General features: G+C 43.0%; 1 protein-coding gene across 4 annotated transcripts in view; it reads left to right on the top strand.

Annotated features, from left to right (window-relative positions):
• LOC147134347 (suppressor of cytokine signaling 3-like) overlaps positions 1 to 13,020 on the top strand; it is a 164,462-nt gene that overhangs the window by 58,905 nt on the left and 92,537 nt on the right. The window lies entirely within an intron of this gene.

The raw sequence follows: 13,020 nt of genomic DNA, 5'->3' as shown, positions 1-13,020 counted from the left end.
TATACAGCATGGGTGAATGCCAATTCTTCAGTTTGTGAGCTTAGCCAAGAAGAATTTGAATAGCACATAATTTGAATGCACACCCCTCGCCTATTTGCCTTCACTGCGCTTTCACCTTGGTGGATTGTCAACTTTCTTTTTACAAATCAGTTGAAATCCCTTCTCTGCTGTTCTGTCAGCCATCAATTGATGATAAAAGGATGCGCCTCCATGGATGACCTTTGTCACAGTGCGCACTAAGGACGACCTTTTGTTGGAGAATTATCAACCTCTTGAACTCTTTCCCGGTGCTTCACAGTCCGGAGGGGGACGGCAAGCCAAGGTGTATTGTATGATGTCTTTCAAGTACCATCGCATCTAATTCAGGGGTCACCAACGTTTCTGAAACTGAAAGCCACTGCTTGGGTCGTGTGAACTGAAACACGTCAATGTTTCATCACAATGATCAGCAATGAAACTCTCTCTTTCTACCCATTCACAGCACCGCCATAGTACGATTGGTTCGTCTACACCCACGAGCCATGTCATACACATTTTTTTGTCCGTACAGTAATCGTTACATTTTTGTAAACATGATTCCCCCTGTGCTCACTGGATGGCAGCATTGCAATTCTTATACATTTCCCCCACGCCAACTGATAGCCTTCCACACTCCAGTTTTAAAAACACTGGCTACATTTACTAATAAAGTGATGAACAGAGAGGTTGGTGTGCCGTGAGAGATCATCAGGGGTGCCATAGGAACGTATGTTTTTCCTTAATTTGTCGGAAAATTATTATGATAATTGGTATTGTTTGGTGGTGTGCCATGAGATTTTTCTATTGCAAAAAACTTGCAATATCGATTCTTAGCAAGTCGTTTTTCTGGGTCTTGCGATAACAATTTAGGGTTTGGGGATTGCAGACGTTTTGTTAAAAAAAAAAACGAGTATTTGTTTGACAGGCTGAAATTTTGATCAACTGCAGAGACGGTCAAACCAGTCGAGAGCAGTCCAGTTGTGGAATGGGTAGTAAAAAGTCAAACTGACCTTTGAGATTTATATTGCTTGATTTATTTTGTTGCAAATGATGTCAAACAATTTGTGGGGAGCTACGTTTAAAAAAAAAAAAAAAGATTAAGAAGCAGTGCGTCTGCATGCAATGGTGGGTGAACACATGCGCTGCAGATGGCAGTGTTGACCAACAAATTCATCACAGCGCTTTCACACATGTCTGCTTTGTGTGAACTGCTGACAAATGAAAAACATTTCCTAAGATGAATGTTTTTCATTTTCTCATCGGTCTTCAGGGAATTCCTCGCCTGGTTGAGCACAAAACAAAAGCTGATTTAATTTGTTTGTGTTTAAGGACAGGGAATAACACCGGTCCATTTGTCTACTTTATGAAGAGGACAATATTTTAAAAAATGTACAAGGGAACTGACAAAAAGCATTCATTGCGACACGCTGCGGTTCGTGTCACGTTATCGACTATTGACGATGACGCTAATATTCAGCTAATGAGGCCAGCCTTTGCCTTGTCCTTCCGGTGCCCCCACTTCCTTGCACGTCTAGGTTGCCTGGCACTCCAGGAACCTTCCAAGCAATAACCTTGCATCATTTTTACGGTGGCATTGTAGTGCTCACTGGTCATTAGATGCCAGATTGCGAATTGCGGCTCAAATGTATTTTAAGTTGCCCTGTGATTGAATGGCAACCACTTCAGGGTGTACCGTGCCTCTCACCCAAAGTCAGGCGGGACCCTGGACAGTGTACAGGAAGTGGTTAGATCCCTTTGAGTTATTTTGCCTCTGTATTTGTGTCTTTCCATTCTACCACAGGCTATATCTGACATTTTGCTAAAAGAAGAAGGGAAGGGAAAAAAAAAAAAGAAAGAATAGCCCTCTCTGTTCGCTGTCAAATACAATGATTGAATGTGAAGTATACGGGGGGGAAAAAAAGCATTGGTCACTTGCAAACACACACCGACGTACACTTACACGCTGCCTATACATGCGCTCACACAAAGCCTCCCCTGAGGGCATGAGCATGGATTAATGTGCCCAGTGCGATTATTTCATTTGTAACTGTCCTGGGCCTTTCTCTGATAAGACCATTTTTCAAGTTGTCATCCATTAGCACCTTTCCACGGCATCTATTTCCGTTTAAAGGGCCAGCAACCACTTTAATTCCTATTCTATTGCGAAGAAGAGTCAACGTTGTCAAGTGGCACAATGAACTTGATCTAATCGCGAAAGACAAAGGTGCAAACGCTTTAGAATAATTACAAAAGCGATGATGCATGTAATGCCGTGACATCACACGCATTAGAAACCGCGCGTTTGCCAACTCAGATGGGCCGATTCCTCGACTGAAACCAATTAAATATAATAGCCGTTTCGAAATTATTGCATTAAAGAAAAATAAAACTGTTTTCCAGTATAGCTTCTCTTTCAAATGGTTTCTCGAAATCACACCAGGACACGATAATAGGCACGGCAACTGTTAATGTCCCCCATTCAGTTGTCTTCTCCCCAAAAAATGTCCCTTCCTTGGTCTCCGGTGGCTCTTTGGGACCCTCCGGATGCCCCCTCTAAAATCAGCCAAGGAAAACGGGCTATGAGATGTGCAGTAAAAGTAAAACATAAAATGGCAACATTGGCTGGGAATCTCCTTCCTCAGCAGCTTGCTGCTCACTGACCTCATTAATCCAGGTGCTCATTCATCTACTGGATGAACCTCCCTCGGACCGTTAACGTCCCAGCCCCACTGTGTTTGTCCGGCCCCAATCCCAACCCAGCCCAGCGTCTGCTCGCTCACCGCCGCTCTACCCGCCGTAATTGGGACTTTACCAATGAGCCGAGCATGGTTGGTCATATAAATGAGCCTTGGTAAATGTCAAGCCTTTTAATTCTCGCTTGTAATTGCACATTTGTTTTGTTGGCTGTCATTTGTTTTCAGAACCAGCCAAACTTGTTAAACCCCCCCTCGCTCCTCCCTTCCCTTTTCTTTGCGGCTGAAGACACAGCATTGGTCACCCAGACAGAGGGGAAAAATGATGGTACACCATAATAACAAATTGTATTTCACACAGTGGACACTTGGAACTAAACCACAAGTCAGTTTTTTTTTTGCCATTTTAACATTGACAATGTAAACGGTCACATTTTATTTTTCGTAAGAAAAAAAAAACTATTATACAGAAACGCAACGTCTTTCATAAACGTATGCAACAAACAACTATTATCCAGATTTAGCACTGGAAATCTTTGTATCTGTACTTAACCTTTGTGTCCACGTTAATGGCTCTCCCTGACAAACTGATACATACTGTGTGTTGACGTTCCTCTCAACTTGAAGGAAATTTTAACTATGATAAAGCATGTTTTCACAAAGCTCACAATGTCATCATAGCAAGGCATTTATGTTTTGCGTTCAAATCAGCAAGATTCATACTTGAATAGTACATTTCGCCACACGGTTTTGACCTTCAGTCAGACTCGGTTCAGTGGAAATGTACCTTTTGTTGTCAGTCATTTTCTCAAAACAATAAATTGACAATCCAAGGCTGTCAACAATTGGTGCTGAGCTTTTCTCTGCAGCGCCAAAGCATGTATGCTGAAGGCCAATTGAGACACCGGTAAACTTCTTGTTCACATCTTATTCACATTACAGTATCAGATAAGCAACATGGAGCAAAACATACAGAAAAATAGTTTTGTGTTGGGAAACCTTTCCTTTCATTAGTACCACTGTTGATGACAACGCAGCAAAAAAAAAAAAAAAATCAGCAACACATTGACTAATATAGATTTTCTAACATTTATTAATTTATATTCCGTTTACAGTCAGGGTCGATTTAGTGTTTGGACCACCGAACTGTTCAAGAGAGTGCACACATTTAAAAAACAAAAACAAAACAAAAAAACTCTGAATTTGGGATTAGCACTTGATGATTGATTGTTGTTTTTGGAATATAATGTTGGGCTATTTTGATGCCAGTGTTGTAGAAAGCAGAATATTTCTGCCCAGAGGAGTTGTGCTATAGCAGAGGTCTGTGTTGCTGTTGTTCTTTACGACATAAACTAATCAAGACTGAATCAGAAGCACATCTGATGCTTGCAGCCAAGTCGTACACTCAGTTTTGCCTCAGTCGCTTCAGGGCTTAATTCATCACAACTCAAACTTCTTATGATCATCTCGCAGGTTATTATGCCGATTTCTACTCTGAGTATCAGAACACAATAGACATTTCTCTACAAAATGTTGGTGTGCGTTCTGCCGCCAGGGTGAAGTTAAGCAGACAGTGAAGCTGACATTATTGTCACCTTTTCACTGAGTGGCTCTGGGGCGAATATGAATTTTCATCCTTTGCCTTTCTGACAATTCCCTCTCTGTGTCCCGCGAAGACAATGGTGTTGTAAATCACATTGACCAATTGTGAGTGTAAAAAAGAAAAAAAGGATTTGCCTCTTGTTTGAAAGCTCCAAAGTCCAGGCTGATGTGCGCTTGCATTTGAGGTAATTTATGTGCAAACACATACGACGTGCCTCCACATGTTGGTTGGGCCACTTAATGGTTACACATGAGCTCTGCCAAGCATACTTTGCGCTGCATTTCCCCCGTCCTCACGTTTTACTGCATTCCCACACGGAGAGATTTTAACAGTGAGTGATTTACACATGCACAAGTGAATGAATACAGTGGACTGGTGATACAGTGCGTTGTAGCGCCCACCCACCTCTTCTGATTTGAAAGCTTCAGCTGGCCTGTGGTTCCGTCAGACAGGTCATAAGGGCATGTTTGTTTAGCGTCCCTGCAAAAGCTGTTGGAAAAATAGTCAGTGGGAAACCTGAGTTGTATTCCTTGGTGTGTGGAGGTAGAAATGCGCATTACATGACAAACTAGGAATTGCGATTCCCTCCAGAATTGGAGAAAAAAATGGTTGTACTAAAACGCTGGTTTAATAGTCAATTGTTGACTTTCACCAAGGGTGACCGTGGTAACACAGTTCCACTCTATTCCAGTTGATTGTGGTCATGCACACTGCTAGCTTCTTTTTCTTTTTTTTTCTGGCCCTCCGTCTACTAGATCTGGTTTCTCGCTGTCTCATTTGGCCCCAATGAAGCCAACCTATTTTAACATTTGGCTTCAACCCTTACTCTTCAAATATCGATAAAACAGCCCAGACCATGGCAGCTTCAGGTAACATCAGAAGGAACGGAAGAAAGAACGCCGTGCGAGCTTCTCCCGTTTAGTCGCAACACATTCAAGCCGTTTGCCTCCATCAAGAAATAAACGGAGCGATGCCATTTGTCGCTCAACGCTCCCCACAAACAGACTACTGATGGTTGTCTGAGCAAATTGAACACATTTGTTTCATTGGGGAAATTTTCATGGAGCAGCTGGGGACATGTCTTTGTCCCCCTCTTGTCTCCCATTCAGCCCCCCGCACCCCACTCGCCCTAAATGTGGGTTGCATGTTTACAACAGGAAGTGCCTGGCGCTGTCTTACTTGGCATTGGTGGGTAGCGACTTGGCTGCTGCTGGAAGCCCAACATCATTCACAGTCCCTGTATCTGTTTCGCTGTAATTCATGAGCTACTGGGAGACATCCTTACTGTAATAATGGACGTTTTTTTTTTTTTTTTTTGTTGAAGATTCCATCTGTTTTTGATTACATCCTGGCAGACCAAAAGCCACTGGACAATTGAGCTGTAATTCCTATATTTGTTAATGGACCCCAGGCTCCAAGTTTATATTGGGGCGAACAGACGGTTGGCAAAGATTCTCAATTGTTGTATGATGAATGCTTCTAAAGTGCCATGTAAAGATAGTCTGGTGGATTTTCAGCCGCGATCCAGGCTCATACAATTTCGAATATTTTTTTCCTTTTTCCAGAGGAAGTGCATCTGAATCAAGAGAACTCAGCCAGATGTACACCTTCCAACCTAAATTAGCTAAGGCCAGATTCGCTAATGGCGTTTTAATCCTGTGATGTGAGGTGTTTCAAGAGGAAGACTGATAGTCATATTAAACATGTTCAATGTGTGCGATCAAGAAATCTAGATCTTTGGGGTTCACACTGACCTACTTTGTAACTGCCACGTGTAATGGAACGTGAACCAAGTCGAAAGTGACCTGATTGAGCAAAACCTAAGCATAATAAACAAATACTGGCGATCATCAAAGGTGAAAAGCTTAAATGAACTTAAGAAAAGGAAGACCAACTTGTCCATTTTATTTAGCGTATCATCCAAATCATTCCTCAATAGAAATGTCTATTGCAATGGAGTTACGTAATTAGATCCAAGCCGAGCTTCTTCTTTGTCTGGCTGCGCTCTGGCACATTGCCGCATCTCACAGGTGGACTTGTACCTCCGAAATAGTCACTTTTCAGGAGACCCCAAAAATGCAAAGTTTGTTCAACTAGCTTTGCATCGTGAAAGAGATCAAGCCATTTTCAACACGTTAGATTGGTCAATAATGTGTGTTCAGTAAAATGTGACTTATGAGGTTTTGGCCTGACACAGTGACATGATAGTCCCCGAGTGTGAAAACGACGTGGCCATTGTGCCTTTTGTTTGGCCAGCTGTAGTGTCAGGCACTGCAAAACAGTGAACATTAGTGTTTGGAAGGGGCAAAACAGATGATTTGCCCCTTGGACCACGACATGGATGTTGCATGATCTAAATAGTGCTAGCTTCTGGACAAGCACTCCAATGGCGCTCTGTTGAAGTGCTAAGCCTGCCGGGGCAGTTTGTACCGGATAAGCTTTTATTTCCTTGAGCACGCACCACCTGTCAGCAAGAAACACAAGTGTGTATGGATTTGGATTTGAGTGTGTTTACACATGGCCGTTACAAGCGTGTCAAACGCTTTGACCACCAGTTCAAGCCATGTGCTGTTCCAAGTGAACCGAAAGGGGCGGCGCTGTCTTATTAAGGAGTTTTTCGATGGTGTAATTGGATTCCAAAAGCGGTGGGGCCTTGTATATGCTCATTTTCATGAGCGTACATGCAACTTTCCCAAGGGGGCTACCTGATCCTATTACATTATCCGGAGCACATCAAAGGGTTAAGAGCTGTCTGCTTCTATAGTCATTAAGCCCTCTCTTAGCCACGGTAAATCAACGCCGTGCTGGCAGCAGCTGCTCTGATCACCTATTAAAACTTCCATAATGTGCCGTGCGTTCGAAGTGGGTCCTGTAAGCCGACACTGAACAGTGGACCGCAGAGGAAGGCCGGCTTGAGTGTCTGATCTGGTTCCTACGGTCAGGATAGCAAAGGAAGTCCAGACATGATATAAAAGCCCTGTGATTAAGTGTCTTGAACCTGTGCTAGATGGAAGCTACAGTGTATACCGTATGTATTTATATCTCAAGACACCATGCGATAAGATGTTATCTGTTCATTTAAATCTTTAAGACGAAATACAGTACCTTCTAAGCTAGCCCTTTACTTGGTGAAGGAATGTTAGCAGCTGAGGCTGTTGTAATGAATCATACATGTGGAAATGTGCCTGAAAGCTAATACGAATTGGACTTGAACCCCCCAAAATGCTGTGCCAAATAATTTAATGACACGCATCGTGAAAGGACCTCGTAATACCAGAGGTCACCGATTTCAACTCCTGTACACTTCAGGGCTGCTTTCACACCCGTGGTTCATAATCAGTTGATGGTCGTTTTCACAAACAAACATTAACGGCAACCTTATTACAAGTGAAACTTTAGTTTTATTATTTTGTCCTTTCAGTCACTCTCGTGTTAAACTGGGTTTACTGAACTCTTTGAACCAAAATATGCCACAGCAAACATTGTCGTCTTCCCTTATTGGTTAGTGGAAAGTGCAAAATTCTCCTTCGTTGCTAATTTGCTTAATTATCCAGACAATCAAACATGCTGCAATACACCAGCAAATAGCCAAGTATAGGCCCTCATGTGGTCAAAGATTCACTCACTGCTATCAGACAGGAAGTTAGGCACTTGCAATTGAAGAAACATTAGTTAAGTTTCATCTGTTTTACTACCTGTAGCCACTATTACGCCGCACAGGGCTATACACGAGTCATTCATTGGCCAGTTTGACGGGATTAAGGCCATAATGCCAGGCAGAGCTCCTCTTGATTTGTACCAGTTCCAAATAAATTGATTAGTTCTGTCATTGCATGAATGAGCAAATACCGTCAAGCGCGCCTTTAGTGACTTAAAAGTCACGGCAGAAGGCCACATCACAAATGCAGCCCATTTAGTTTTCTGCTGTCCACATCAGCTCAGTTTACAGCAGCAGATCTGACCACAGGCCTGCTTTTGGTCCCGATCTGGTCAGCGGCATTGTGTGGAAATCAATCGCCGGGCAGGCTAGTTGGTCAACAGTCAGCCCTCACTGAAGTGTGCACTCCGAAAGCCCAGTCTCCATGGAGACACAAACAGTGTATGAGACTACCCTCAGGTGAATTCACAGTTTGCCTCCGCTGACTGAATTGGTCCATTTAGGTTTCATTTTCTTTCTTGTCCACATCTTTTTCTCTTTTCTTGCCTTTGACCCCCACTGTTTAGCCGCAGGCTTTGAGCCCGCCTTTTCTTTCTCTGTGTTTCATTCACTCACCCGAGCTCGGTGTCTCCCCCACTGACAGCTTGGTGTTGCTTAAATTCAAGAGAGGATATAAGACCAAATTGGTTTTCTGTACATAACTGTTATCACAGGAGAGGGTTTGGGATTGGCCTCTGGCAAGGTTGCAGAGGTGTGTCGGCCCTTTTCTTCACACTGTCCTATTTTGTCCTCACGTTTATAATCTTCTTTTCAGCTCCTCAGGTCGCTATTGAAGAGAACATACATTTATAGCTGTGCCCTGCATCTTATGCTACTCTTGATGCTTGATCAGTTTGTTTGGAATTCAGCCCCAATGGATTTGTTTGAAGAAATACGCAGTGTCTCCAAAATGTCTGATCAAAGCCTGGCTTAGCAGCCCAGGGGCTTCAACTCATGTTAATAAGTTGTCCAAGTGCCAGTCACGAGGCTTATGAGCACCTTGTATCCTGAGAGATTGTGTATTTTTAAAAGTAGTAGAGGCAGCGCATCTAGTGAGAAACACAGATGTGTTCTTTTGGCAACTGCCCGAATAAGTGTTTTATGTTCGGCTCAAGCAGATACTTTTCTCACCTACCATATCCATTTTTATTGTGTGAGGTTATCATCGCCTAAAGAGTGTGGCAAAATAGCACATAACCAACAAAATAGTTGTTATTGAATTAACAACGCCTGTGCTGGTGGACCATTTAGCCTGAAAATCCCATATCCAGCCCACCCAAGGCAGTGGCTATTGCATACTAATTTATGCACAGTTTCTCGTCCTTGTAGCCGCATGGCCCTGCAGCAGTCCACGGGCTGCCTCGGGCTGTTGGGTGGCCTTTTGGCCAGGTTTCCTGTCGCCTGACTCAGCACCAGCTGCGCTGACCTACAGGAAAAACAAAACTGTTAAAAGAAAAAAAAAAAAAAAAACTCACAAGAGTTTCATAGTGTAGCCCAAAATAGCCCATGAGGTTAATCGCCTTATTTGACCAAGGGACACATTTGTAAAGGTACCTAAAGCATGCTGTATCATTCAGTGACATGCAACTGTAGGTTGGTATTGTATCTCTATTTTCCTGATCGTTAGAATTTTGTTTTCTGAATGACTTCACTCCACAAAGTAGGAGTGTGCCGTATCGTCATGCTCATTTTCAGCTCAGGATGGGAATAGCATGTCAGCATACAATGTTACCGCAGAAAGTGGAAATACAAACTGGTTTCACTACTCAAGCAAAATCATGCTGTCACGGAGCACAGCCAGGCTTAGCAAAGCTTCTTGCAACTGGTAACGCGTGCCGCTAAAGTAAAAAAATATTCTAAAAAAAATATTGGGATATAATTTTAAGGCTGTATCGCCCAACCCTACGACAAAAAACAATCAAAAGCAGAAGGCGGTCAATTTTCATCGTGGTGAGACAACCTTCTCTGACAGTTTCCCCTTGCTGACTCTTTATCCTGAATTCTCTGCGGCATTGCTGAAGACTACAAGCTTTATGAGTTTTGCATCCGTGCCAGCGAAGGCAGGCAATCATCGCGGTGGCAGTGGTAATGGCTGTCGACGAGAGCCATGCGGCAGAGCATTGTGGTTGGAGCGCCCGCTCTCGCTATAATGGAACAGCTGTTTGGAGCGCGGCGCACCAGAGCGAGTGAGCGCAGAGTAAATAGCAGAGAAGAGCAATGTAAACAGAGATGGGATGGCGAGAGCTCCTTTAGCGACGCTCGTGAAAGGGGGTAAACACCCGAGGGAGCGCGACGAGGTTTGGCGTTGTCAACACGAGAATGCACAAAACACCACGACACTGGGAGGTAGGGGAAATAGGTGACGTGGTAATTACCAGCACGAATTCCATTTCCAGATGAAGTGGTAGTTTTCAAATTACATCTCGCACTGTACGAGTGCATCGGCTTCTGCAGAAAGCTAACGATTGAAGCGCTTGCACAATAGGGACTGTGGTGATTAGTGGGAAAAATATGAATATAAAGTAGCCTGCGATAGAAAGTCAAAGCTAACTAGTTAAGCGCCCATGCAAGATGGACGAACAGAAAATCACGACTTGACTACATTTCGGCTGTAGTTTTTCAAAAGAACGCGTTTGGTGTCAGGAGCATGTTTGATTAAACTGTTGCCAACCTTCAAACAAACCAAACCAAACAAATCCAGGTGTGTACTTGAAACGTTGAATCAAAATAACGTTGTGTCAAAGCGAAGGGTTGAAGTGCTTGCTTGGACTTGTTTTAAACAGTTGACTCTCAGGACAAATCAGGAAGACAAAGTTTCAGCCAACTGTGGACTGGAGGGAATCCTAAAAATGCATAGCTATATGCTTTCTTTATTGCACAGGGAGAAAGCTGAAAACCGGAAGAGACAGGAACCAATGCTCTTCTTAATCTTACCTAACCTAATCTTTCGTGTAAACTCAGTTCCTTTTGTGTTGCGGTGCAGTGGTGGAAAAAGTCCCACCGATTAGGAATTCCAATCGTAACACTGCTTCAACTGTTGGGACCCACACCATTTCTTACACATGCTAATCATTTTCTTTAACATAGGCACAAGCATTTATCATGACACTTGATATGACACTGGGATCCACCTCACCAGTTTGTACGTATCCCTCTTACAAAGACCAAAGTCATTACTTATGAGATATACAGAGTTTCCAGCTGTCCGCCACCTGACCCCTTTTATGACAGGCTGTAACTTTACTTGCCATTACTGTACCGGGTTATTGGACTGCCGAGATACCAACTGTGGCTGTTGGCACGCTATCGTTTTTATAACAACGAGATCCAATTGTACATTTTAGTTCCAAGTTCAACCCACTCTTTAAAAGTGTGATAACTTCTCAGCAAATGTAGATTCTGCATCCTTGTGTGCTTTATGTTCCCTTCGACTCATTCTAGAATCGCTATAAACTTTCCCTTTTACCGTCCTTTATATGCGGTTTTACATCAGTTTTACATCAAACAGAGTTTGTGATAAGCACATTTTGTGAGAAACAAGGTTAATCAAATGTAATGCAACCCAAATTTCTGTCAGATTCAGAATCTTTACTGGTAACTAATAAGTAATGGAGTAATGGATTAGGGGTGACGGCTGGATTTAGGACAGACACGGTAGGTACCAACCTTAACTCATTCACTGCCATTGACGAATTTACTTGTCTTTTCACAGTCCAGTCATTCAATCCCAGGAATTTATTTATATATTTTTTTCAAATTTTTTCGAACGTTAGGGTAGAAGAGGGTCTAAAATGTCTGGCAGGGAATGAGTTAAGGGTGTCATGGTTATTTCGAAATACAGCTGAACCTCTAAGGTTCAACACAGTCAGTTCCAGGATGCTGGTCAACCTCCATTTTGTTTTAACTTAGAACCACTTTTCCCACAAAGGGAAGAAAGGAGATTGAATGAGTACGTTAGTTATGGTCTAACTCAAGAATGGGCAATTTAAATGCTGGAGGCGGCCACATTTTTTCCATCAGTGCTACTTGGGGGCCACATAGGATATATGACAAAAATGATATTTTAAATATGGATCAACTACGTGCATACGTGCAAAATTAGTGCGCATTGTATATTTCATTTTCTTAATACATTTTCAGTGCATGTATAAAAGATGACCTCACACATGATGACATCATGTTGACTTTTTAGTGCAAGGCATATTTTTCCTGTAAAATGGTTCAACTTCAGGAGCATTTGACTTTTTCCCATGTGGACATTACAAATACCATAGACATGCCATGTTTGCTAAAGTAGTGCTTACAATATGGTTGGGTTTGTTCTAGGATGACTGCTATTTCTTTATAATTGATATGCTTAACAATGAATGAGCAGGGCTTTAGTGCCCTTTAAGAAAGGGCAGTCAGCGCTTGATTGATATGTTTTTCCTGCTGGGAGAGCCAGCATCTTGTTAAGACCCAGGACCTTACCTCAGCTACGCTTACCAGCACCGCCCCCCCAACCTTTATACACATATCCACACACACTAATGCACACCAGGCTGCCTGTCCCCTACTCAACCTCAACCCCCTCGCAGTCAGAGGCCAGACAGGGTCAAGCAGAGGGCGAGACATTTATGAGGTGCAGATATTTCTGCAAGAAAGTATTCCTCCTGTTGACACTGAGCAACGCAGTCTAGATGCTGAGCAAGCTGGTCTAGAGAGGTGGCACAACAAAAAAAAAAGAAAAGAAAAATACAAGGCATGTTACGATAGGTAACAGTTTAGTGACCTCGGCTTTCCCATGAACATTCGTTGAGCGGTTGCATCCCATACGACCCACATTTTCCAAATTAGATCGTACACTATTCCTATCTTGACTGTGTATCTCAAAGCACGGAGGGGTAATGAGGCAAGGCTTTCTCCAAACAAAGAATGTTAACCTCATCATACTCGCACCGCCACTTTTCACCCCTGTCCTCATCTCCCCTCCTGCCCGCACGCTGCTGAGACAGCAAAGGGCCAAGACC

This window comes from Filicampus tigris, chromosome 16, assembly GCF_054856515.1.
Source record: "Filicampus tigris isolate MCC_2025a chromosome 16, RoL_Ftig_1.0, whole genome shotgun sequence".
In the NCBI taxonomy this organism is placed as follows: Eukaryota; Metazoa; Chordata; class Actinopteri; order Syngnathiformes; family Syngnathidae; genus Filicampus; species Filicampus tigris.
Note: the sequence above shows the minus strand (reverse complement) of the source record. Positions and strands in the feature narration are given on the sequence as shown.